Raw genomic sequence first — 26,572 nt, forward strand, 5'->3', positions numbered from 1 at the left:
TGCTATTTCTCCTTTCCAATTCCTTCTGGATCTGTCTTAACTGTTCTGTCCTTGATTCTCGCTATGTATCCAAACTATCTCAATTGTTGTTGATCGATTTTTTGCACTACTTTTATTATCTTCATTTCACGTGCTGTTATTTGTTGCTTCAATCTGTTAGTCAGCACCCAAATCAGCATTGGTGATAGTACTGATACGTTGAATCTCGTTTTTGTACGATTCGTTATTTTTTTTTCACGTCTTACGATTGTTTCTAGATACTTCAACTTGTTGAGGATCTTCTTTTCCAACTCTTGTATTTGCACAGTTTTTCTACTTATCTGCAGTCCCGCCTCATTTCTATATTCTGTTTTGTAGCTCTTATTTTGTGTTAATAGATCGTCCGCATACATCAGATGTATCCTATGTGTGTTTTATCACCTTCTTCATTCACTTCTTCAACTATTTCATCCATGACTAAGAAAAACCATAACGGAATTATAAACGCCCATTGTCTGTTTTTTTTTTGACGAAGTGATTATCGAATCTATTGGTTCTAAATGCTCCAAAGGATTAACAGAAGTTGAATCAGCTGCAATTTTGTCCTTGTCGTTAGTGAAAACATGGAGATAATCATAAAACTTCTAATCGGTATTAAAATTTTTAATATTCGTCTATAATCATAAAAGGTTAATACCAGTTCATTACTTCTGTCCAAGATTATACCGCCCTCTAGATTTCCCAAGGACTATTAAATCGTAATTAGATGTTTAATATCGTTATTAAGGCCGCAACAAACCCGCCATGCGAACGCGGAGACATCTGGTGTAACAAGACATCACCCGCTCATTCTCGCGGTTTTCCTTCATAACTTGCTTTCCTAACAAAAACGCCAAGGGAAATCTCGAAATGTCATATGGACTAATTTTCCTCATTAATTGTTAACGAGAGAAATATTTACATATTCGTAACAAATTGGAAATTGTATAAAAGATAATAAACATTGATAAATGCTAAATAAGAAGAACTAGTCGTTAGAGAAATTGGAATATCATGTTTCTAGTTACCAATGGTTATAGAAAGTATTTGGAACCCAGTGAGAACAAACTACACATCCTTATTAGCTTAACTTCTTCATCAGGAAGTATTTGATGGTTTTCCTACAGCATAAACTCCTATAGATCTAATTCTAGGATGCCACGACATTGCAAATATAAACTAGAGATACAGGAGAAGATATCTGATGAAGTAGAAGACTTACCAGGAAGAACCACTATCCCCTTTTATTAGTATGGAAGAATTTATAGAAAAGCCCTTTGCAAATGTTTTCCGAAAAGTTTTGGATCTGAATAAAACCGAACTACACCTTCTCTCCACCCTAGCTTCCTTCTAGAGCCTTTCTCCTTCAGGAAAAAGTTGATGGACTTAATTCTAGATTGCAAGCATAAAGTAGTAATCTCCGAAGAAGCTGTATACTTTCCAGGAACGAATCATGACTGTCTTTTATTGGCATGGTGCTTCTATAAGAAACAATTTAGTAAAAAAACACTTTAGAAAAGTTTTCCAAAAATTTTTTTGATACCAATAGAATAAATAAAAGTATTAGGATCTCGTCAAAACCAAACTACATCTCTTCACTAGCTTCCTCAGGAAGAAATTGATGGTTTTACCACTAGCAGAGACTCCAATAGACCTAATTTTAGAAGCCTCGACATCTCAAACATAAACCAGGGATGTTTGATACAAGAGATCTTTGATGAAGCAGTAAACTTAACAGAAAATGACCATGACCGAATTTTATCGATTTGGAGCTTCTATAAGAAACAATTTAGTAGAGAAAAGTTTTCCAAAAATTTCTTCGATGCACATAGAATAAAAAAGTATTTGGATTTGGGTAAAACCAAACTACACTTCCTCACTAGCTTCCTCGGAAAGAATTTGATGGTTTTACCACTAACAGAGACTCCAATAGACCTAATTTTAGAAGCCTCGACATCTCAAACATAAACCAGGATTGCTTGGTACAAGAGATCTTTGATGAACCAGTAAACTTAACAGAAAATGACCATGACCGAATTTTATCGATTTGGAGCTTCTATAAGAAACAATTTAGTAGAAAAACACTTTAGAAAAGTTTTCCAAAAATTTCTTCGATGCACATAGAATAAAAAAGTATTTGGATTTGGGTAAAACCAAACTACACTTCCTCACTAGCTTCCTCGGAAAGAATTTGATGGTTTTACCACTAACAGAGACTCCAATAGACCTAATTTTAGAAGCCTCGACATCTCAAACATAAACCAGGATTGCTTGGTACAAGAGATCTTTGATGAACCAGTAAACTTAACAGAAAATGACCATGACCGAATTTTATCGATTTGGAGCTTCTATAAGAAACAATTTAGTAGAAAAACACTTTAGAAAAGTTTTCCAAAAATTTCTTCGATGCACATAGAATAAAAAAGTATTTGGATTTGGGTAAAACCAAACTACACTTCCTCACTAGCTTCCTCGGGAAGAATTTGATGGTTTTACCACTAGCAGAGACTCCAATAGACCTAATTTTAGAAGCCTCGACATCTCAAACATAAACCAGGGATGTTTGATACAAGAGATCTTTGATGAACCAGTAAACTTAACAGAAAATGACCATGACCGAATTTTATCGATTTGGAGCTTCTATAAGAAACAATTTAGTAGAGAAAAGTTTTCCAAAAATTTCTTCGATGCACATAGAATAAAAAAGTATTTGGATTTGGGTAAAACCAAACTACACTTCCTCACTAGCTTCCTCGGAAAGAATTTGATGGTTTTACCACTAACAGAGACTCCAATAGACCTAATTTTAGAAGCCTCGACATCTCAAACATAAACCAGGATTGCTTGGTACAAGAGATCTTTGATGAACCAGTAAACTTAACAGAAAATGACCATGACCGAATTTTATCGATTTGGAGCTTCTATAAGAAACAATTTAGTAGAAAAACACTTTAGAAAAGTTTTCCAAAAATTTCTTCGATGCACATAGAATAAAAAAGTATTTGGATTTGGGTAAAACCAAACTGCACTTCCTCACTAGCTTCCTCGGGAAGAATTTGATGGTTTTACCACTAGCAGAGACTCCAATAGACCTAATTTTAGAAGCCTCGACATCTCAAACATAAACCAGGGATGTTTGATACAAGAGATCTTTGATGAAGCAGTAAACTTAACAGAAAATGATCATGACCGAATTTTATCGATTTGGAGCTTCTATAAGAAACAATTTAGTAGAGAAAAGTTTTCCAAAAATTTCTTCGATGCACATAGAATAAAAAAGTATTTGGATTTGGGTAAAACCAAACTACACTTCCTCACTAGCTTCCTCGGAAAGAATTTGATGGTTTTACCACTAACAGAGACTCCAATAGACCTAATTTTAGAAGCCTCGACATCTCAAACATAAACCAGGATTGCTTGGTACAAGAGATCTTTGATGAACCAGTAAACTTAACAGAAAATGACCATGACCGAATTTTATCGATTTGGAGCTTCTATAAGAAACAATTTAGTAGAAAAACACTTTAGAAAAGTTTTCCAAAAATTTCTTCGATGCACATAGAATAAAAAAGTATTTGGATTTGGGTAAAACCAAACTACACTTCCTCACTAGCTTCCTCGGGAAGAATTTGATGGTTTTACCACTAGCAGAGACTCCAATAGACCTAATTTTAGAAGCCTCGACATCTCAAACATAAACCAGGGATGTTTGATACAAGAGATCTTTGATGAACCAGTAAACTTAACAGAAAATGACCATGACCGAATTTTATCGATTTGGAGCTTCTATAAGAAACAATTTAGTAGAGAAAAGTTTTCCAAAAATTTCTTCGATGCACATAGAATAAAAAAGTATTTGGATTTGGGTAAAACCAAACTACACTTCCTCACTAGCTTCCTCGGAAAGAATTTGATGGTTTTACCACTAACAGAGACTCCAATAGACCTAATTTTAGAAGCCTCGACATCTCAAACATAAACCAGGATTGCTTGGTACAAGAGATCTTTGATGAACCAGTAAACTTAACAGAAAATGACCATGACCGAATTTTATCGATTTGGAGCTTCTATAAGAAACAATTTAGTAGAAAAACACTTTAGAAAAGTTTTCCAAAAATTTCTTCGATGCACATAGAATAAAAAAGTATTTGGATTTGGGTAAAACCAAACTACACTTCCTCACTAGCTTCCTCGGGAAGAATTTGATGGTTTTACCACTAGCAGAGACTCCAATAGACCTAATTTTAGAAGCCTCGACATCTCAAACATAAACCAGGGATGTTTGATACAAGAGATCTTTGATGAAGCAGTAAACTTAACAGAAAATGACCATGACCGAATTTTATCGATTTGGAGCTTCTATAAGAAACAATTTAGTAGAGAAAAGTTTTCCAAAAATTTCTTCGATGCACATAGAATAAAAAAGTATTTGGATTTGGGTAAAACCAAACTACACTTCCTCACTAGCTTCCTCGGAAAGAATTTGATGGTTTTACCACTAACAGAGACTCCAATAGACCTAATTTTAGAAGCCTCGACATCTCAAACATAAACCAGGATTGCTTGGTACAAGAGATCTTTGATGAACCAGTAAACTTAACAGAAAATGACCATGACCGAATTTTATCGATTTGGAGCTTCTATAAGAAACAATTTAGTAGAAAAACACTTTAGAAAAGTTTTCCAAAAATTTCTTCGATGCACATAGAATAAAAAAGTATTTGGATTTGGGTAAAACCAAACTATACTTCCTCACTAGCTTTCTTAAGAAGAATTTGATGGTATTACCTCTAGCAGAAACTCCAATATATCTAATTTTAGAATACCTTGACAAGTCAAGCATTAACAAGGAATGCTTGATCTTTGATGAAGCAGTGGACTTAACAGAAAAGACCACGACCGTTTTTATGTTGGAATATCTCGTAATGTTCCATAAGAAATATGGGAATATCCAGTTACATTCAACTTAAGTTAATTGTGAAAAACCATGTTTTTCTTTTGATATCATTCATTTGAAACTGTCTGGTATCAAAACCACAATATATTTATTTCAATTATCATAAAAATAAATAACTTAGTTTTATTGTAAAAAAAAATAAATAACTTGTATCATGGTCCAAACGGCACGATAAATACACCCACTGTCGTTAGAGATTTCGGATCCTGAGGTTCAGTTATAATGAGCGAGACGATTTTTTTTTCTAGTTTATTATTTTTTTTGTAACGAGTCTCAAGATATTTAGCATGGTATTTCGCTTTCGACGATTTTATTAAATAATTTTTGTCGTTGATAAAATATTTCAGCGGATCTTCTCGGGAGGAAAAAATCGAGGTTTTAATGAAATGTCTGCAGATTGAATACCGGTCGAGATGGAAGCTGTACGATATTAAGCCGTTGTTTTTATTTTTAGTCTAGATTCACCTGTTTGAGGAATTAATTCGCAATATCCTCACAAAAAAAAACATTTGGTTATAGAGACTGAAGTGGATTGAAATTATAACAAAAAACGAGTTCGCTGAAGTGCAAAGTAAAAAGAAAAAAAACTTGTTCGTGTCAAATTTCACGATGTATTGTATTAAAAATAAATAATTACAGTTTCGTGGTTGCTAATACATAATAACTAGAGTTCAAAGGTCATCATCGTTTATCATAGTAGGTACTTACAAAAGAAAATGTCTAGTCTCAAATAATTTATCCAAATTCTATCAGAAAGTGGTATTGATCAAAATTTAGTTCGTTAATAGTTTTTGTGTGGTACAACAACACCAGAGGCGCGACCATTTTTATTGCCCAAAAGAATACAGGTAAAACCACACAGTTCCAAACTATTCGAAGGTTAATAATGAGATTTAACTTAAGACTAATGTCCACCATAATCGATTTCATTTAATTAATGATCCATTTCTATCAAGAGAAAAGAAAAAACACGTTTTTCAGTTTTAAAACATTTCATTATATTAAGAAAATATTATTAAATCTGACTAGAAAATTATTGAACTATTTTTTCGACAATATATTGCTTCTCTACAATGCTTTTGACAAGATTCTCATCATTATTTTCGACAGAATTCATTAATTTGTTGATTCTACAAATAAAAATCTCATTTTTCATTAATTACCGAGTCATATTTTTTAGTTGAAGTTTTCATGGAACTTATTTAACACAAATATTTCATCCTACCCTCCAAAACAGCCCAACACTAGTTTCCCCACCTCAAAATGACTGGGGGGACTCATTTTTAAGCTTATTCTAAAATTATTTTCCACTTGATGTGCTATTTACTTTTCGGTTTTTCAATTAGTACCACCCTCGTATAATGGCTTCGTTGGTTATATACCCATATTTCGAATCGAGCCATAACGGTGTAGTTGGTAAGGTGTTCGATTTCCAACATGGAGATTGCAAGTTCGAATCCTGTGTCGAACGAAATTTTCATGAAATAACCCATTTGCTCTTAGTCCAAATGAGAGTTAGAAACAAACGAGCTAAAAACTCACGTAAATATATTGATAAATCAATGAAAGAAGAAGAATAAACCCCCGTATAGATTTATTTTCATGGTTTCGTTGACGTTCGGTATATTTTTATGCATTCACGTTCTATTTTCTTAACTATTAAATTTCGTATTTTATTTTCGACTACGGCACTGGTTCCAAATGCATTTTAACCGATCATCGGCCCTCTATTGTTTGGTCTGGTCAAGCAGACTTGCGGTATATCACGAATGTGATGCAGTCTCAGTTTCATACGTTCTGCATATTTCATTTATGACGTTATTAAATATTGTGTTTGACACTTCCATCTCTACATTCTTCGTAATATAATTAATCGTCATATATGTATTATCTACTTTGTTTTTGTGGTTTTTTATCATGAAATACACTCACAAAATACAAAAAATATTAAAATCACGTTGAAGAGTAAATTTTATATGGTCTACGTACTATTTTCGTATTCTAAATCCCCCGTTTTGAGTAAAGCCGTATTAATGACGTCAACAAGAAGCCAAATTAGTTCTATGGTAATTTCGTCGGTAACTATCCTAATAAGCAGAATCTACCTACACCTATAAACATCTGGTAGAACTTTGGAACAATGTATAGGTACATAAACGTATCTATAAAACGAAACCTTAGCCATTTCAAAATATGATCCCTACCCATTCTTTATAACATATTTAACAAAGTTTCACGTAACTGTTATTTCTAACAAGTTCTGGAACTTTCTTGAATGTCTTGTATTGTGCTTTAGTTGAGGGAAGGAGTTCGTCAATATGGAGGGGAATGTATTGTTCAGGATCGAATTTAGTTTGGAATATTTATGAATTGATATATGAAAATTTTGGCTGCATTTAAATTATCGAATAATTGTTTTTAATTTTTAAATATTCAGACTGAAAAAATGTTAAAAAGTTTCATGGAAATCCAGAATGTGCTAAATGTTGTTTTAACTTCTTAGGGATCAGGAAAATGCAGATTATCAATAAAACTATGCAGAAAAATGTTGAAAATTTAGAAAATTAACTAGAAAATTAGTAGATTTTTTTGGAAATGATTGAAAGCTTTCAAAAAATTGATTTTATTCGAAAATATTGTTGATATTATCTAAGAGTATGCTAAATGTCCCATTAACTTTCTAAAATATAACTGAAATTTTCCAAAAAAATCCAGAAAGTCATTAATAGTTTTTAAAACATAATAAAATTCTTTAGAAAGATCCAGAATGTCATTAGAAGTTTATAAAACTTGCTCAGATTTTCCAAGGAAATAGAGAAAGTTAATGAAACTTTTGAAAACGTGCTAAAACTCTAAAGAAAGATTCAGAATTTCGCTCAAACTTTTGGAAATCTACTCAATTTCTTCAGGATAATCCAAAAAGCCGCTTTTTTATATTGCCCAGGATAATCTAGAAAGTCACTGAAACTTTTGATAAATTTAAATAAAAATAAAAATTTAAAGTTCTCCAGAAAGGTCTAGAATGTGAATCAAAGCTACTCAAACTCTTCAGGATAATCCAAAAAGTCACAGAATGTCACTAAAACTATTGAAAATATGCTTAAATGGTCCAGTATAATCGAAAAAGTCTGTAAAAGTTTAGAAAACGTGTTCAAATTCTTCAGAAAAATCCAGAATGTTACTAAAACTATTGGAAATATGCTTAAATGGTCCAGGATAATCCAAAAAGTCTGTAAAAGTTTGGAAAACGTGTTCAAATTCTTCAAATAAATCCAGAATGTCACTAAAACTATTGAAAATATGCTTAAATGATCCAGGATAATCCAAAAAGTCTGTAAAAGTTTGGAAAACGTGTTCAAATTCTTCAAATAAATCCAGAATGTCACTAAAACTATTGAAAATATGCTTAAATGATCCAGGATAATCCAAAAAGTCTGTAAAAGTTTGGAAAACGTGTTCAAATTCTTCAGAAAAATCCAGAATGTCACTAAAACTATTGAAAATATGCTTAAATGATCCAGGATAATCCAAAAAGTCTGTAAAAGTTTGGAAAACGTGTTCAAATTCTTCAAATAAATCCAGAATGTCACTAAAACTATTGAAAATATGCTTAAATGATCCAGGATAATCCAAAAAGTCTGTAAAAGTTTGGAAAACGTGTTCAAATTCTTCAGAAAAATCCAGAATGTCACTAAAACTATTGAAAATATGCTTAAATGATCCAGGATAATCCAAAAAGTCTGTAAAAGTTTGGAAAACGTGTTCAAATTCTTCAAATAAATCCAGAATGTCACTAAAACTATTGAAAATATGCTTAAATGATCCAAGATAATCCAAAAAGTCTGTAAAAGTTTGGAAAACGTGTTCAAATTCTTCAAATAAATCCAGAATGTCACTAAAACTATTGAAAATATGCTTAAATGATCCAGGATAATCCAAAAAGTCTGTAAAAGTTTGGAAAACGTGTTCAAATTCTTCAAATAAATCCAGAATGTCACTAAAACTATTGAAAATATGCTTAAATGATCCAGGATAATCCAAAAAGTCACTGATAGTTTAGAAAACGTGTTCAAATTCTTCAGAAAAATTCAGAATGTCACTAAAACTATTGAAAATATGCTTAAATGATCCAGGATAATCCAAAAAGTCTGTAAAAGTTTGGAAAACGTGTTCAAATTCTTCAAATAAATCCAGAATGTCACTAAAACTATTGAAAATATGCTTAAATGGTCCAGTATAATCCAAAAAGTCTGTAAAAGTTTGGAAAACGTGTTCAAATTCTTCAAATAAATCCAGAATGTCACTAAAACTATTGAAAATATGCTTAAATGGTCCAGTATAATCCAAAAAGTCTGTAAAAGTTTGGAAAACGTGTTCAAATTCTTCAGAAAAATCCAGAATGTTACTAAAACTATTGGAAATATGCTTAAATGGTCCAGGATAATCCAAAAAGTCTGTAAAAGTTTGGAAAACGTGTTCAAATTCTTCAAATAAATCCAGAATGTCACTAAAACTATTGAAAATATGCTTAAATGATCCAGGATAATCCAAAAAGTCTGTAAAAGTTTGGAAAACGTGTTCAAATTCTTCAGAAAAATCCAGAATGTCACTAAAACTATTGAAAATATGCTTAAATGATCCAGGATAATCCAAAAAGTCTGTAAAAGTTTGGAAAACGTGTTCAAATTCTTCAGAAAAATCCAGAATGTCACTAAAACTATTGAAAATATGCTTAAATGATCCAGGATAATCCAAAAAGTCTGTAAAAGTTTGGAAAACGTGTTCAAATTCTTCAGAAAAATCCAGAATGTCACTAAAACTATTGAAAATATGCTTAAATGATCCAGGATAATCCAAAAAGTCTGTAAAAGTTTGGAAAACGTGTTCAAATTCTTCAAATAAATCCAGAATGTCACTAAAACTATTGAAAATATGCTTAAATGATCCAGGATAATCCAAAAAGTCTGTAAAAGTTTGGAAAACGTGTTCAAATTCTTCAAATAAATCCAGAATGTCACTAAAACTATTGAAAATATGCTTAAATGATCCAGGATAATCCAAAAAGTCTGTAAAAGTTTGGAAAACGTGTTCAAATTCTTCAGAAAAATCCAGAATGTCACTAAAACTATTGAAAATATGCTTAAATGATCCAGGATAATCCAAAAAGTCTGTAAAAGTTTGGAAAACGTGTTCAAATTCTTCAAATAAATCCAGAATGTCACTAAAACTATTGAAAATATGCTTAAATGATCCAGGATAATCCAAAAAGTCTGTAAAAGTTTGGAAAACGTGTTCAAATTCTTCAGAAAAATCCAGAATGTCACTAAAACTATTGAAAATATGCTTAAATGATCCAGGATAATCCAAAAAGTCTGTAAAAGTTTGGAAAACGTGTTCAAATTCTTCAAATAAATCCAGAATGTCACTAAAACTATTGAAAATATGCTTAAATGATCCAGGATAATCCAAAAAGTCTGTAAAAGTTTGGAAAACGTGTTCAAATTCTTCAGAAAAATCCAGAATGTCACTAAAACTATTGAAAATATGCTTAAATGATCCAGGATAATCCAAAAAGTCTGTAAAAGTTTGGAAAACGTGTTCAAATTCTTCAAATAAATCCAGAATGTCACTAAAACTATTGAAAATATGCTTAAATGATCCAAGATAATCCAAAAAGTCTGTAAAAGTTTGGAAAACGTGTTCAAATTCTTCAAATAAATCCAGAATGTCACTAAAACTATTGAAAATATGCTTAAATGATCCAGGATAATCCAAAAAGTCTGTAAAAGTTTGGAAAACGTGTTCAAATTCTTCAAATAAATCCAGAATGTCACTAAAACTATTGAAAATATGCTTAAATGATCCAGGATAATCCAAAAAGTCACTGATAGTTTAGAAAACGTGTTCAAATTCTTCAGAAAAATTCAGAATGTCACTAAAACTATTGAAAATATGCTTAAATGATCCAGGATAATCCAAAAAGTCTGTAAAAGTTTGGAAAACGTGTTCAAATTCTTCAAATAAATCCAGAATGTCACTAAAACTATTGAAAATATGCTTAAATGGTCCAGTATAATCCAAAAAGTCTGTAAAAGTTTGGAAAACGTGTTCACTATTGAAAATATGCTTAAATGGTCCAGGATAATCCAAAAAGTCACTGATAGTTTGGAAAACGTGTTCAAATTCTTCAGAAAAATTCAGAATGTCACTAAAACTATTGAAAATATGCTTAAATGGTACAGGATAATCCTGAAAGTCACAGAAATTTTGAAAAAGGTGCTAAAATACTCTAGAAAGTATCAGTAATTGCTCATATCTCATAGTATCTAGAATGTCATTGAAACTTTCAAGAAACTGCTCAAAAATATCCAACTAGATTCTCGAAAATTCCCGGAAAAAATCACTTGAGTGTCACTTGAAGTTATCAAAGAAATTTCTAAAAGATATATAAAAAAAATCAAAAACTATTTAAAAATAATATTTTGTTTGTATCATTTTTTCATATTGGTCTTATGAACTATTTATAAAAAAAAATCGTTGGTTAATATTTTATGAATTTTTTGTGTTTGTGCCGATACGGACCTGCTTTTGATAATTAATAGTTGCACATGCGTAAAACAAATAGACAATTGCAAAGATAAAACCGCGAATAGAAGAAGAATGTTTTTAATTATGTACGTAACCGTTTTCGTTTCTAATTCCGAACGGCGCGTTGAGATTTGAATATCATCTAGTTGGCTGGTGAGACAAACGAGTCATGAATTTACACCCTCCGAGAGAATTAGCGGATCAAGTCAGAATGACAGTTTTAAAATGGATGCAACGTCGAGAAAACGGATTAAATGGAATTATTGTACTGGATTATGTCGGGTAGTTTTTTAATCTTTGCTTAGATGTCTGCTATTACAGATTAAAAGACAGCTTGTCATTCGTTACGAATTTTTTATTTTCATTTCCACGAATACTTATAAAAGAGAAGAAAATTTATATTTATCTATGTTAAGATACACTTAGATAAGGTCGAAGCACACTGTATAATCCACTTTGAAAATCAATAGTGAATAATTAACTAACTTATGGTGTTGATTTGTTTGTTTTAGCACCAGGACAATGCAATTGTGCAATCATGCAGTTTGCAACCTTAAATTAATTCATAAATTAGGTTAGAATTGCTCCCTATTAGCCTAATATCTACTTAGCTTTTATTTCTTCTTTCCCAACGACTTAAAGGCGTAAAAATTAGCATAAACGATGGAAATATTTACAGAAAAACCTATATTTCAGTCAAAAATTTACGAACCTATCTACCCGCCCTCGTATTAAGTTGTTTTACTAATAATTTGCAATTGTTTCAATTATATTGGCGACAAAATGTCAATGACGAGTTTGTATTATTCATTGAAATATGAATATTTGTAACTAAATTCTTTCAATAATTTAGGAATTTATATTATAATTAGAAAAATGGTTACATTACGGTCATAATAATGATGAAAGGAAAATGATTAATTTATTTTTATGTAATATATAATAATAGAGGTTAATTCTTCTTCTTATTTCATAAATATTGTCCGCTGTAGTTGGTGGGATGCATAAACTGGGAAACGTGACGTCATAAAACAAGTTGGTGACACTGGTTTATTCTATAATGAAGTGACTGTGTCTGTGGATAAATAATTTTAATTTTAATGGTTGAAAAGACAAACAAAGATACTGAATGCTTTCTAAACGCGACAAAAATCACTGAAATATTCGAGAAAAGTTTCCAGAAAGATTTAGAACGTCCGTTTTGTTTGGGTTTGTTATTAGAAAGACATAGGAAGCTTTCGAGAAACTCAAATTCTCCACAGTGAGTTGTAGCGGTAATAAAACTTTGAACTGCCCAAATTTTTCAAAATTACTGACTGTCACTCAAAATTTTGAAAATTTAGTCTAACTAATTGTCGTGGAAGATCCTGAAAGTCACTCAAACTTACACAAAAAATTACAAATTTGAAAATGTCATTAAAACTTGTGATGTCGAATGTGCGGTAACTTTCTAAAAATCAATGAAAAATTTCTAGGAAATTTAAGTCACTTGAACTTGCTAATATATCTCAAAAAGATTCAAAATTTCAATAAAACTATAAAAAAGTTGTAAAAATTTAAAATTTAAACAACGCCTCAAAGCTTTCGAGAAAGGCCTCAAATTTCCCAAAAAAAATCCCAATATTTTTAGAAAGTATTTAAAGCTCTCAGAAAATGGCTTTAATTTTCCAAGAAGACAAAATATCACCAAGATTTTAAAAAAATGATTAGAATTGTTTAAAAAAGCTTCAAAGCTTTCAAAAACGAACTCAATTTTCTTAAAGAGACTCAGAATGTCACTAGAACTATAAATAAACTCCCAAACATTTTTAGAAAGGCTTCAAACTTTTAAGAAAACGTTCAAATTTCCCAAAAAAGACATAAAATATCACCAAGATTGTGAAAAAATGATTAGAATTGTTTAAAAAACCTTCAAACCTTCAAAGCTTTCGATAAGTGAATCAAATTTCTTAAAGGGACTCAGAATATCACTAGAACTATAAATAAACTCTAAAACATTTTTAGAAAGGCTTCAAACTTTTGAGGAAAGGCTCAAAATTTCCCAAAAAAGACATAAAATATCACCAAGATTGTGAAAAAATGATTAGAATTGTTTAAAAAAGCTTCAAAGCTTTCGATAACGGACTCAAATTTCTTAAAGAGTCTCAGAATGTCTCTAGAACTAAAGAAACTCTCAAACATTTTTAGAACAGCTTCAAACTTTTGAGGAAAGGCTCAAAATTTCCCAAAAAAGACATAAAATATCACCAAGATTGTGAAAAAATGATTAGAATTGTTTAAAAAAGCTTCAAACCTTCAAAGCTTTCGATAAGTGACTCAAATTTCTTAAAGAGTCTCAGAATGTCTCTAGAACTAAAGAAACTCTCAAACATTTTTAGAACAGCTTCAAACTTTTGAGGAAAGGCTCAAAATTTCCCAAAAAAGACATAAAATATCACCAAGATTGTGAAAAAATGATTAGAATTGTTTAAAAAAGCTTCAAACCTTCAAAGCTTTCGATAAGTGAATCAAATTTCTTAAAGGGACTCAGAATATCACTAGAACTATAAATAAACTCTAAAACATTTTTAGAAAGGCTTCAAACTTTTGAGGAAAGGCTCAAAATTTCCCAAAAAAGACATAAAATATCACCAAGATTGTGAAAAAATGATTAGAATTGTTTAAAAAAGCTTCAAAGCTTTCGATAACGGACTCAAATTTCTTAAAGAGTCTCAGAATGTCTCTAGAACTAAAGAAACTCTCAAACATTTTTAGAACAGCTTCAAACTTTTGAGGAAAGGCTCAAAATTTCCCAAAAAAGACATAAAATATCACCAAGATTGTGAAAAAATGATTAGAATTGTTTAAAAAAGCTTCAAACCTTCAAAGCTTTCGATAAGTGACTCAAATTTCTTAAAGGGACTCAGAATATCACTAGAACTATAAATAAACTCTAAAACATTTTTAGAAAGGCTTCAAACTTTTGAGGAAAGGCTCAAAATTTCCCAAAAAAGACATAAAATATCACCAAGATTGTGAAAAAATGATTAGAATTGTTTAAAAAGCTTCAAAGCTTCAAAGCTTTCGATAAGTGACTCAAATTTCTTAAAGGGACTCAGAATATCACTAGAACTATAAATAAACTCTCAAACATTTTTAGAAAGGCTTCAAACTTTTGAGGAAAGGCTCAAAATTTCCCAAAAAAGACATAAAATATCACCAAGATTGTGAAAAAATGATTAGAATTGTTTAAAAAAGCTTCAAAGCTTTCGATAACGGACTCAAATTTCTTAAAGAGTCTCAGAATGTCTCTAGAACTAAAGAAACTCTCAAACATTTTTAGAACAGCTTCAAACTTATGAGGAAAGGCTCAAAATTTCCCAAAAAAGACATAAAATATCACCAAGATTGTGAAAAAATGATTAGAATTGTTTAAAAAAGCTTCAAACCTTCAAAGCTTTCGATAAGTGACTCAAATTTCTTAAAGGGACTCAGAATATCACTAGAACTATAAATAAACTCTAAAACATTTTTAGAAAGGCTTCAAACTTTTGAGGAAAGGCTCAAAATTTCCCAAAAAAGACATAAAATATCACCAAGATTGTGAAAAAATGATTAGAATTGTTTAAAAAGCTTCAAAGCTTCAAAGCTTTCGATAAGTGACTCAAATTTCTTAAAGAGACTCAGAATATCACTAGAACTATAAATAAACTCTAAAACATTTTTAGAAAGGCTTCAAACTTTTGAGGAAAGGCTCAAAATTTCCCAAAAAAGACATAAAATATCACCAAGATTGTGAAAAAATGATTAGAATTGTTTAAAAAAGCTTCAAAGCTTCAAAGCTTTCGATAAGTGACTCAAATTTCTTAAAGAGACTCAGAATATCACTAGAACTATAAATAAACTCTAAAACATTTTTAGAAAGGCTTCAAACTTTTGAGGAAAGGCTCAAAATTTCCCAAAAAAGACATAAAATATCACCAAGATTGTGAAAAAATGATTAGAATTGTTTAAAAAAGCTTCAAAGCTTTCGATAACGGACTCAAATTTCTTAAAGAGTCTCAGAATGTCTCTAGAACTAAAGAAACTCTCAAACATTTTTAGAACAGCTTCAAACTTTTAAGAAAAGGTTCAAATTTCCCCAAAAAACATAGAATATCGCCAAGATTGTAAAAAAATGATTAGTTTTGTTTATAAAGATTTTAAAGCTTTCGATAACGAACTCAAATGTTCTAAAGAGACTCGGAATGTCACTAGAACTATAAAGAAGGCTCAAATTTCCGAAAAAGAAGCCTCAATTTAAATTGTTGAGAGAACAAGAAAAGTGAGGTTATGTATGGTGTAAAAAACCGGATTTAGCAAGACATTCAATGTGAAAGTAACGTTATCATTCTAATTGTTTTTCGACAAAGATGAAAACTGTTTTCAAAACAATGGTCAGTAACTCCTTAACATACTTGCGGTTATAGCATTAAAAATAGATTCACATATCTGGTAAACCATAAAAAAACACCGATAAGAAGGTCAATGTAATTGTATACATATGTGATACCTATATACAGGGTAACTTGAAAATAAGTGAAAGGAATTCATCCTTAAAGCAATCCAGTGATTTTTTTCAAGTTTAGTTGTTCATCCCCTTTTTTTTAATTCGTTTGCATCCAACGAGGGTAATTAAACCCCGGAAAAGTGGAATTATATTAATTTGCATAGAAATGTAACTGATGCAGACCGGGAAAACGTGATGAAACATTTTTATGTGAAATTTGCAATGGTTAATGAGATGAAGTTTTTGTTGAACGTTTGGCGCTTCCTAAATTTACGGATCTGTCGGGCCGTTTTATGGAGACATTTGCGAGCTTTATGACTTTTCCTTGTTATTAAACAAAAAACTTCTCGAAAAAGGCTTAAGATATGAAGTGCCAGTTTGATAGAACTAAAACTAGGAAAATTTTTTAACGCGAATCGGTGTAAATGACCTTTTAGTCTGAGAGCGTTTACAGCAAAATACAGATAAATAAATTCGAATTCGTTTCGAGGATTTCCAATTGTGAAACGTTAAAATGTTCAGTTTAATCTCGTGCAAAGGATCCCGTAGAAGGAGAAGATTCCCGTCCCTTTTCCTGGTGAATGGAAATTGACTTTGAATAAAATTAGCTCACTTGGATCAGTTTTCCAGATAAGAAATTTTCTCCAAGTGTCTTCGAGAATGAACTTTCTCTAAATGTAAATGTGAATATTTCAGGAAAATCTACCTTGTTTGATGAAGGGATGAATTTTTTTAACAAAAATTACGTATAATTAAAATAATATTTATATTTCGATAATTTTGTACAGTCAGTAAAGCTTTTCACTTCTGAATTGACGCTTCCACCTTGTTTGGGGGTTGACACCCCTTCTCCAGGGTAAAATAAAAACAGAAATCGATAGAAAATCAAATTCTGAATAAAAAATATCTGAAGAATTTTTTCGACAAATCAATAGATTTTTATTTATTCACGATTGAAACTTTTCGAGTAAAAAAAACCACGTTTCCAAAATATTTTTCGCGAATAACTCAAAAAATACGCATTTTATTAAAAAAAGTGTAATGAACAAAATTATAGCTTATAAAAAAACAAAGAAAATTATTTTTTATAAAATTTTTTACGTCCAATACAAAGCACAGTATGATTAGTGAAAGGAAACTTATTTTGGGGAGAATACTCGAATCGATGTATTCAACTTCAAATAATAGAAAGAAGATTAATTTTACGTGCATAATGCTTATAAAGTTTTTTGTAGTACTCAAAAAGACGTTTAAAATGAGTACCTATAAAAGTTAATTGGACCAAAATTGAAGAAGATATAGTCAAAAATAAATTGGTCGCTCATATTTTTTAGATATACAGATTTTTTAGCAATTACAAGAGTTTCATTTTTTCAAATTTATCAACTTTTAAAAACGGAGAAATTTTTATAAATTATATAACATCGTAGAAGTCTCAGAACGAAAAATTTTAAATAAATATGATATAAAAATTATAGGCCCCCCAAAAATTGAAATTATTTTTTTTTATTTGTTTGATCAACGATACATTTGCATTTTTTTTTTAATTTTTTGACTTTTTTGCAAAATTTGGGAAATATTTTAGGTTTTTCCAATTTTCCGAAATTATCATTTTAAAAATTTTGAAAAATATTGTCTTTCTGAAAAATTCTCAATATCTCTAAAATGAAGTTTTTTTTCGAATTTTATATAAGAATTTTTTGAAAAATTTAAAATTCTCGATATAAACAAAAATATGGAAAAAGTATTTTTTTAATTTTTAAGAAAGAAAGTGAGTATTATTCTCCGAATTTTCTTGATTTTTTAAATTCTCGAGATTTCCAAAAATTGTGAAAAAAATTATAATCCTTTTTCACTATTTAAAAAAACACGAATAAAAAAATTAATGATTTATTTCACAAAAATCATATTTTTCGAATTTTTCCAATGATTTCTTCAATTTTATTCCATTCAACTACAATTTTCAAAATATTAAATTAAATTTTTGAAATTTTCAAGAATTTTCTAGACATTCAGTTTTTCAAATTTTCTCATAGGTACTCTACAATGTTTGAAATAAAAAAATTGAGTCTAAACATTCCAAAAAAACCGGAAAATTCGAAAAAAAATAGCAAAAAAAATCAAAATTTATAAAAAATTATACAAAAAAAAAGTGAAATTACAGATCCCTCAAATCTAGTTTGCCTAGTACGTTCTGCAAACTACTAAATTGAACTTAACTCTGTACTATTATTTCATTTCATTCATTATTTATTTCATAAAAGAAAATGCAACACCCAGAATAAAGCTCCACATCAGACATTTTCCCATGAATCAAATTGACTTTGGGAATATAAATATTATCTCCAATAAAAGTTATCTCACGATTTCAGTTACCAAATATATAAATTTTACGACTCAATTTCGACTTTTTCCTATCTTTGTCAATTCGTACCTCTGATAAAATAAACTAACCATCACATAGAAAATATTGAATAACCTTAAAAGAAATCTTAAACTACCAACCAGCAAAAAATAAACTGAAATCAATTGCATTCAAGGTCAAGTTTTGGTGTTAAACGCGAACGAATTTTACACCTACACGCCACACCGCTAGACAATCATCAACAGTACGAAAACTGTATATAGTATGCGTAGGAAGTTATAGTAGACAGAATATTTCAAATTGTAATAAGAATTCATCAGTGATTAATTCATAGACATCCCGTATAATATACCTTTTCGGTATCGTGGTCCAAACGATACGTTCAGCAGGTCAACGACTCTTTTATTTTTAGTCTAACCGATTGAGTAACCGACATATTAAAATCCTGTTTTAAAACTGGTTGTTATTTAATCCTGTAACACATCGGATACATAAGTGAAATTGTTTCCAATCATATAAGTATTTAAGTAGGATATTTATCCTTTTTTTGAATACCGCCACTTTTTGTCCTTATTTTTTTTTACAAATATACATTTTTTATCAATTCTCGAATAGCCTCTTTAGTGACGAAATGACAAAAACGGCGTAGATATTTATATATACCGTTGTAACTATCTTCTACATATAAAACAAGTCTGTTACAACCATTTCGATTTAACTGTTGTGGAAAAAAGCAGACGAACAAGATTTTATACTTGGAAATATCCAACTAGACTCTGCAAATACGGTGAGTGGGATTTTAAAATTCTTCTAACTGTACATATGGGAATTTCTTTATATAGATCTCCAACAAGTTTATAAAATATGTTCAACAATAAACTGTTAATAATACATTTTATTATTTGTTAAAATATCTACATCCTTGTTCATAGGTGCCTTTTTAAATCTTTATCACGTGACCACACATACCATTATTATTGGAGATTATTAAGGTACTCCTAACCACGTGATTCAATATGGCGTTAATTAACAACTACAACAAACAGTTTTTGGATTTAGAATTGAAATTGTAGACGTTTTGTGATTATTTGAAGTATATTTTCGAGTTTATTTTGTTGTTTATAATAATTTTCAAGTTATAAAATGGATATGATTGAAGAAAATCGGGATTAAAATGAACGGTATGTTTAAAAATTTTTTTCATAAGTATAGGTTTTATTTTCATTATATCTTTGTATAATATCACTTTTTCAACGTTGATATTTCCGGAATAACAAAAATTAATAATTTCAAAATATTTCAGTAACGCAAACTTAATTAGATAATCATTAGATTTGTATAATGAGGTTATGAGAAACGTCTGGCAATGTGATACATTTTCGATTGTCTTATTAATTCAGTATAAAATTAAAAACATGAACTTATGTAAACAAAATAAATATTTTTACGACTGCAAAAGTTTGAAACACGTTTCTATTACATAACACGAATTATTTTGCATAAATTTGTCGTTAATTATCAAGTTTCCATATCAGATATATATACAAGGGGAAGTTAAAAATTAATAGATCGTATCGATATTATATAGATAGTTTAACCTGGGGCGGTAGGGAGTGCAAGTTGTACTGCAGGTGCAGAATATTGTTGGTTTTCGCAGCTTTTTCGGGATTTTTATAAAGCAAAAGAACAAAGCATTAACCTAGTGTTATTATCGATTATTTTTAAACAAAATGGAGTATTATCTTATGGCTTAAAATGAAATCGTAGGTAATTTTGGAAATCGTTACATTTTGAGAGCTATAAAACGCTAATTATGGCGTATATTTTCAAATTGAAGCACAAAAATGACCTCTACTGATAACAAGTGCAAAAATATTAGTATAATTTCTCGTATAGGTATTTTTATATTAAAAAAATTAGTTTTCATGATTGGATAGACAATTGTTCACAAAAAATTACATGTTTTAGACATTTGCACTATATTTACACTGTAATAGTTTTTTTGTTAAATTGTTTAAATTAGTTTATTGATACTGATAATATTTGCAATGTTGCCAAGTGTTGAATAGAGAAAATTTTGTATATTAGTACACGTAATCTTGTTAATAATATTCATGAAACGTAATGAGGAATTTGTTTTAACAAAAAAAATCCAAACTTTATAATTAAAAATGTATTTAAATATCCACATTAATATTTTTGAAAACAAACACGGAAGTCTTTCGACAATAGTGCAATAAAAGCTTAATTTTCGTTTGGCACAAATCATTTACTTAGAAACTATTTGGACACGGACCAAAAACAACGATTTCGAAGTATGTCTATGAATATGTTTTTGTTAAGTTTCAGTCTTGTCATATATTAAAATTTTAATGCATTTTCTCTGTCTGTAAAGCTCAAATGTTGAATTCCAACATTTCCATAATCTTGCGTATGTCTCCTGTATTTCGTTCATAAATCATATATACGAGGGTGGTTCAAATATAAACCTAAATTTTTAATTAAACGCCGGAAAAATTTACTATCATACAAATAGCTGCACTGGATGTTAGACTGGTCTGTTATGAATCGTAGAGAACAACCAAAAGCTTTTCTATAAAGAATAGGACGATCCATTTAACCAAATATGTCATACTGTCTTCTGACGTCACAATATACACGTCATTACGTCATTTTTTATGATTTTTTGTGGGTTTAAAGTAAGTAAACCGTCCTAGTCCTCGTGGAACCTCCTAAAAAACACGATCAAACCTGTCTACAGATCAAAAAGAGGCCATATTCCAATCCGCAGTGCACTAATTGTGACTATTATTTATATGGTCCATTGAAAGATACACTTGCAGGACTGCGATTCGAAATTCGTTCATCAGTTGCCCAATATAAGTTCAATATTAATTATAAAAATTGCAATTCTCATTAACTTAAAACTTTCCAAGCAATTTTTCATTTTCAACCCTCGTAATAACTTAATTTTCAATCGTTTGACAACAGAAAAAACTACCGATTCTTTCTGAGACTTTCTGATCTTTTGTTTAAAGAATGGAGGTTTGGCAATGTCTCTTTCCAACTGATTTAACTTGTCCATGGGGAAACCGCTGAGTTTTTCTACGAATTACTAATTTATTAAACAAAAATTTATTACACGTGTGCTATTGCACGAAAGTCGTTTAAAAGGAATTTGTAATAATGTAGAGCTCGGACCGCATTTACACACCTTTCGCATTAAATCTACTTTTGTAAGTTTAAATTGGATTCTATAAAATACGATACTCCAGTTCATAATATTAGTCATTCGTTGGACTTATTGCAGTCTAAGGGATTTTAACGACATCGAAGTGGAGCTTTCGGAAATTATTTTTGTTTTTTAAAGATAAACGTATATAGAAGACGATCCACGTGAAGGAGTCTGATGAGTCGAAGCTGTATAATTGTATGGAGAACCAACAAAATCAAAGTGGCGACTGGATATAGTTTTATTAGTGTCCTGAAGGAATTTTCTGCGTGAAAATAGTCTTGGTTTTCGTACCGTTCCATGGGGGTCGTCCCAGGGTAGCCAAGTTGTATCTTAGGACTTTAAACTGACAGCTAGATACTCCAAATACGATTAGGAGTATGCATCCTTCTCGTGGTGACTCTGTTGAAACTAAATCTAGCTGATTTAGACAGGGAGATCGTGACGACGGATGAATGGCAGCAGAGCGATTGGTGTCTGGAATTATACCGCTGAGACACCCGATCGCACCCCACTCTATCCAGATTATACTCCGGAAAGCTGGGATCTGCTGAAATGGACTAAACTTTCCTTAATTACTCGTGGAAACAACCATGAAGAGTCAAAAATAAAAGAAAATTAGAGAAACCCTCCAACTCTCAAGTGAGAATTCCTCACGAGAAAGGAAAACAGGGAGATGAGGTATCCCCCTCTTCTACGAAAAAAGAGAAGAAGTTGCCGGAACCTGGACAACCAGGAGGCAGATGTGACCCTCTGAGGCGTGGGTTGCCGATGGTAACTGCGCTACTTTAACAATGAGCTGGCACCAGAGGAAGCTAGAGCCAAAGCATTGGAGAATAGATCCAAGGGTAGCGAAACAAAAACACTACCCCAAGCTTCAAAGAGGAAAAGGGTTGAGACTACTCCAACTCCGATCTGTTTCCACTTAAATGTTGTATTTATTGGCTGTCTTAAATCAGATGACCTCAAATTAATCGATTTTATTGGATTTTCTACTGGACCAAAAAGTTTTCAGCCTAATTAACAAACATGACTATTTAATTTCATAATTATTATTTGAATATTTTCAAATTTCTCTCATTAATATCATTATGTCGAAAAGTTTAGTAAGGGATTAATTTAATAATAATAAATTTTCAAAAAATCATCTGCCCGATGAAATTATGTACCACCTTTAGCGGTAACCTTAATTTAATGACACCTGACATTTCGTATTTGAAATAACTAATAAGCAGGTGGTAAATTCTACGTTCAAAAGTCACGAATATGTTTTTTTTCTAACATTTATAGATTTTTAGTTTAGAAAGTTTATTATCGATGGTTGGGCATTCAATAAAATATTATCATAAGGTAAACTTGTTTATTATTAACACGTTGACCGCCGAAGTAATTTTCAGAATTTCATTTAATTATATTATATCATTAAAAACACTAATTTAAGTAGAAATTTGCTACCAAAATATCGAAAATTATCACCAAGAAAATTAATTTCTAATTTAATATAATAATAATAAATTAACTGAACTGGAATTTGTTAATTGTCTAATTGTTTATATTAATGCATCTAAATGTTCTTGATTTTAGATCTCTTCTGTTTTAAAATTAGCTTTTTTAATAATTTTTTGTACAATTAAGTTATTGAATCTTTTGGTGGAGCGTTCAACTGATACACAAGTAAAATCGAAATATCTTCTTCGGTGTTAGTAAAATATTTGGTGGTGCATCACAAAACTGCTTCCGCATCGCGTCAAATAATGAGATAGTTTCTCATGGTCGCAATCTGTTTTGCTTGAGTTTCTAATTAGACCATAGTCGCTATGTAGACCTTCCAAAAGAGTATTTCAGTTGCTCTGAACGATTGGTGGAAGGCACCAAAAGTATCCTAAGAATTAACTTCTTCCTCTATAACTTGTTCCTTGTAGATTGTTTTTAATTTTATCATTATTATTCACTGGTGTAATTAATGAACATTCCAGACACCTGATCATCTTCGTGTTTGGAAATTGAACTTGCCAAAGTAACAACCGTTGCGTTGTAACAATATTAATAAAGTTCTATAAGTACATGCTCCCATTATCCCTTTATGTGTATGCCCCAAGCGTCGGCTTAATATATAACCCAAAAATTAAAAAAAAGTATATATCAATTATCTTATAATGATTACGATGTTATATACATAGGACAAACATCTCAGTATTTCGAAAATAGATTAAGAGGTCATCAATACGATAAAAATAATAAAAATGCATCAACAAACAATGAGATATCAAAAAAAAAACATATTTAATTATAAAAAATTCTTGAAATGTAATTAAATAAAAAGGAATTGAGAATATTTAGTTCAAATACGAGGTGTGGCTGTTAAATAACGAATCTGGTAATGTAAAATTTTTTTTTTGATATTACGTATTTATATATTTATTATTACCTTTAATATATACTCCTCCTGTATCCCTACATCACACGGTGCAAGATCCAGTGAATAAACTGGATGAATTAACACTGGGATGTTGATTTATAGAATTTTTACCTGTTTATTTTCTTCCAAAAGAGATCTAAATTTAATACACTCAATCAAGGAAAACATATAAAAAATGAGAAGTTTGAAAAAAGTTTCCTCGACTTCAAGAAAAATCGAGAAATACATCGGGGATGTAGATGAATCTTGAAAGTTATTTGTAGGGTCTAATATAGAGCATTGTGTGAAAAGGGAGAATTCTAACCGTTGGAAATCAATAAGAGAATTTACCGATGCGTCATTCTATATCTGGGTTCCATCCACAACATAGTCATTACTTTTAGTTTTAAAATGAGTCACCATTCCCTGGAACTAGGAGTAAAATAGTAAAAACATGTTGAATATCTTTATATCGAAGTTAAATTTTCAAAAAAATCATTTGGAGAGATTTAAAAAACGTCGTTTGTAATAATAGGAACGTTTATACGTTTTTTTTCCCAATATTTGAGAATATTTTGGAGGAATTAAAAGCTATGGTTTCTATGTATAAAACTAGTTCACGAACTCTCATACTTTCGTAATGAAAATCCAAATTTTCTCACGGGGCAACGTTTTGTTTACGTGGTTCAGTGGATAGTGAAAATCCCGGACAAAACACACCCGACGCCCCAAAAATTGGGTAGGAATCGTCAACATATTAGTCCTCATTTCTTTCACGAGGATTTAACAACTGATTAACATCTTCGTAGTGCTTCCAGAGCTAATTGCGGCATTTCCAGATCCAATAATTTAGTCAACAACATTATGGTATTGATGTTCTGGATAACCCATTTCAAATTGGCTTCGAAGAGATAGAATAGCCTCTTAGATCATTTGATCTTACTCCTCTCGATTTTTTTCTATGGAAACGTTTAAAAAGTAGAATAAGACAATTTAGAAGACTTATAGAAATTCACGTTCCATTGTGAATGTTATCTTTATATTTATTAACTTTCTCTGAAGGAAATTAATAATTTTATTCATATTTCTGGTTATATTTGGATGGAAAATAGCAAACGCAACGAAAATAGTGAATAAGAAGAAAAAATAAGCGCTTGGTATTAGAAAAACCTGCGCCATTATTATATACGGAAAGTCTGGACTTTATAGTTCCGCTAAATTTTCGAAATGATGTGCTTTCATTTAATAACCAGCCAGAAGACGGTGTCTGTTATGGAATTTTTGTCTTTTTACGCGGTATATAAAATTAAAAATGGATCAACTCCATTCCCATTGTCCTTTCGTGTATTTTTTCTTGTTTGCGTCATACTCGCGGCCCTCGGAATAATTTTCGAAATACAGCAGCAGTCAGACAGTTTGAAGTACACACTCCATTACCATATCAGACATATAAATTAATTACTAACAATACAAACATAACAAATTGTCTGCAAAACAACGTACCGCACCTATTTTCGAGAGGAGAGGCTTAATGTTAAATGCGATGCTCTCGATTCAGAATTAAAACGCTTTTATTTTTTATTTATATCGTTGTTCCTCTTCAACAGGGTCAAACGTATCGATTATCGTGTTCGTTATAACGTAATCGTGGATTATTATGCTTGCAAATCGATAATTTTCATATCAAAAATGAAAATCGAAACGTCTATCAACATATTAGTAAAATCCACGTAGTTCGATATGATTTTATGAACCCGTCGTTGATGCAAGAGCTTATCCATAGTCTAAAAACAATCAATAACTAACCATTTGTTTATTATTTTCAAATTTTCTTACGAAATCCATCCCCAGATCATTGAACCATCTCGATTTTCCTCATTCTTTCCCAATGTGTCCACAATTTTAAACTGATTCAGCTTTCCATATATATTCCAGTAATCTGTCCACTATTGAGCTGAATAAAATATCCAGAGAAGGAAAATTCTTGTGCAAAACGTTGGGAAAATAAAAATAGATACGGAAACCACCAATTGACATAACCAGGCAATCATTTCATTATAATACAACAGGATGAAGGATAAGAGACAGATCTGTACGAACTATCAAGCAACAGATGAAATTAACATAGAAAGAGGCTACAGAAATAACCAAAAACAAGAAGAAAATGGACAGAATCCACACAACAAGTGAGAATTTCTAAATCCATCTCCAGCTCATCCAACCATCTCGATTTTCCTCATTCTTTCCCAATATGTCCACAATTTTAAACCGATTCAGCTCTCCATATATATTCCAGTAATTTATCCACTAGTGAGCTGAATAAGATATCCAGAGAAGGAAAATTCTTGTGTAAAACGTTGCGACAAAGAAAATAGATACGGAAACCACCAATTGACATAACCAGGCAATAATTTCATTATAATACAACAGGATGAAGGATATAAGACAGATCTGTACGAACTATCAAGCAACAGATGAAATTAACA

The 26,572-nt window shown here is 30.7% G+C and overlaps 1 protein-coding gene and 1 long non-coding RNA gene across 3 annotated transcripts in view; one reads left to right on the forward strand and one right to left on the reverse strand.

Annotated features, from left to right (window-relative positions):
* The window catches only part of LOC130452509 (headcase protein), a 188,046-nt gene that overhangs the window by 64,411 nt on the left and 97,063 nt on the right, over positions 1-26,572 (reverse strand). The gene's annotated exons all lie outside the window — the stretch shown is intronic.
* The window catches only part of LOC130452510 (uncharacterized), a 153,482-nt gene continuing 146,366 nt past the window's right edge, over positions 19,457-26,572 (forward strand). Inside the window, exon 1 of one of the 2 annotated variants that reach the window (XR_008910976.1) lies at positions 19,457-19,637. This is a non-coding gene — a long non-coding RNA (uncharacterized LOC130452510). The remainder of the gene's footprint in view (positions 19,638-26,572) is intronic. The other variant, XR_008910975.1, reaches the window with a different exon arrangement.

Source organism: Diorhabda sublineata, chromosome 1, assembly GCF_026230105.1.
Source record: "Diorhabda sublineata isolate icDioSubl1.1 chromosome 1, icDioSubl1.1, whole genome shotgun sequence".
Lineage (NCBI taxonomy): Eukaryota > Metazoa > Arthropoda > Insecta > Coleoptera > Chrysomelidae > Diorhabda > Diorhabda sublineata.